This window comes from Heptranchias perlo, chromosome 12, assembly GCF_035084215.1.
Source record: "Heptranchias perlo isolate sHepPer1 chromosome 12, sHepPer1.hap1, whole genome shotgun sequence".
Taxonomy (NCBI): Eukaryota; Metazoa; Chordata; class Chondrichthyes; order Hexanchiformes; family Hexanchidae; genus Heptranchias; species Heptranchias perlo.
This window is the reverse complement of record NC_090336.1, coordinates 67034426-67036925: the sequence shown is the minus strand read 5'-3', so window position 1 is coordinate 67036925 and position 2500 is coordinate 67034426.

Below are 2500 nucleotides of genomic sequence, written 5' to 3'. Positions count from 1 at the left end.
GCTCGCACGTAGCGATATAATTCAAAGTGCAAAATAACTTGGCGTCGTTGACTTTAAACAAGCAGGGTCTGCTTCCAAATGAAAGCTGCGCTCCCGAACTGGACTGACTGTCTGTCTGTCTGTCTGTCAAGGGGAGGAAAAGGCGGTGGTGGTGGTGGTGAGGGTGGAGCTTTACGCTCAGGAGGGGAGACTTTCTTTCAGAGGTGCCAATTAATCTGCAGCAGAAAGTCATCCCCCCCCAACCGGGAGTCGAAGCCCGGTCCTGACCACGAGACCACCGGGGAGAGCTGCCTCAAGTCCCTGAGGGACCTGGACACGAGGCCGAGGACACACGCACGCCTGCTGCACTGGCAGCAGCGACCAGCAGGGGTCCGACCGGCTGATCCTTCCCTTTCACAGGCAGGCTTTTGGCCCTCGCTCAAACGACAAAGGTGTTCAGAAGGAAGTCCTGGGGGGAAGGCATGGAGGGACGGACACAGGGAAGTCCGCACAAAACAGGTCCCCTGGAACCTCTGACCCAGAAAACCGGGTTCCTGGTGAAAGCAGTCCTGCCCCGCCCTGCCATTAACATGACAATGGACAGGGCCCGGACCAGGCGCAGCGGACGGTAGCGAGCAGTCGGAGGGTGAAAATCCGCCAGTGGGTGAAAAGGAGAGCCGTGCGGTGAGAGGAGGCGGAAAGCGGTTCGCAGACTTTCGCTGTACCTCCGGCGGGCAGCGCCGCACCTCCGAGCGCTCGGTACCGTCCGCTGCGCCTCGTCCTGCCGCACGCGACGAGCCGTCCCCGGAGGAAATCGGCCTCGGCCTTCCTGAGATATCAGCCTCCATACGGGCATCACAAATCAGTGGACATGGTCAGCTGCAAAGCAGTGTCATTACAACCTTTCATAAACGACAGGGCAGCACTGCACCGCACTGCACTGCACCCCACACTACATCACACTTGCCTGCCTGCCAGCCTACCGCTGCCTACTCTCACCAGCGGACCAAAGTGAGGATAACACCCCGAAGCAAGCATCTCCCTTGCCGCCCACCAGCCCACACCAATCCCCTTGCCTGCCTCCCACAAATTCCACCAGCGAGGCAAAGTGAAAATCAACCCCCAAAAAACGCACTCCACACCGGCCATCGCCCGCTATACACCCCCCCTGGGGCGAATATTAAGCCCGAGAACACCGACTGTAACCAACCGCAGTGAAAAGTTGAAGTGGCAACTCATTAACCAGATTTACACTTGGCAACTCATAAACCAAATGAACAAAAAATCTGGTTAATGAGTTGCCCAAAATAAATCTGGTTAATGAGTTGCCACTTCAACTTTTCACTGCGGTTGGTTACAGTCGGTGTTCTCGGGCTTAATATTCACCCCGGGGGGGGGGGGGTGGGTGATTCTGGGGGTAGTGTCCGGGAGGGTGAGCCTTTTATTCGGCAGGAGGCGTGTGGGGAAATCATCAACCTGTCAGACGATGAGTTGTCACAAACGCCATTGCTTAATGAAAGCTGCGCTCCCGAACTGGACTGACTGTCTGTCTGTCTGTCTGTCTGTTTGTCAAGGGGAGGAAAAGGCGGTGGTGGTGGTGAGGGTGGAGCTTTACGCTCAGGAGGGGAGACTTTCCTTCATGCCAATTAATCTGCAGCAGAAAGTCATCCCCCCCCGACCGGGATTCGAAGCCCGGTCCTGACCACGAGACCACCGGGGAGAGCTGCCTCAAGTCCCTGAGGGACCTGGACACGAGGCCGAGGACACACGCACGCCTGCTGCACTGGCAGCAGCGACCAGCAGGGGGCTGACCGGCTGATCCTTCCCTTTCACAGGCAGGCTTTTGGCCCTCGCTCAAACGACAAAGGTGTTCAGAAGGAAGTCCTGGGGGGGAGGGAGGGAGGCAGGGAAATCAGCACAAAGCAGGTCCCCTGGAATCTCACACCTGCGTCCCAGAAAACAGGTCTCCTGGTCAAAGCAGTCCTGCCCCGTCCTGCCATTAACGTGACAATGGACAGGGCCCGGCAGCTTGAGACACATCTTTTTTTCAATATGCAAGTTCTTTTTAAAAAGGTTTCCTTCCACAGCAGCTCTGAGTAAGAGTGAGAGAGAGAGAGAGAGAGAGAGAGACTGACACTGACACTGACACTGACACTGACACACACACACACACACACACACACACACACACACACACACCGTCTCCCATCCGATTGGTGGACTATGGGATTGAAAATCGAACTTTGAGTTTCAATGCAGGGGGGAGAGCGCGAACGCAGCCCCTCCCAACTACCACACGCGCGTTGTTGTTGTTGTAATATAGAACTGCAAGTTGCCGTTGTCGTGGTCGTTTCGAATCAGCACAAAGTAGGTGCCTCCCTGGAATGTCACACCTGCGTCCCAGAAAACAGGTCTCCCGGTCAAAGCAGTCCCGCCCCCGCCCTGGGATTAACATGACAACGGACAGGGCCCAGTCAGGGAGCAGCTTGAGAGACACCTTTCAATAGGCACTTCTGAAACA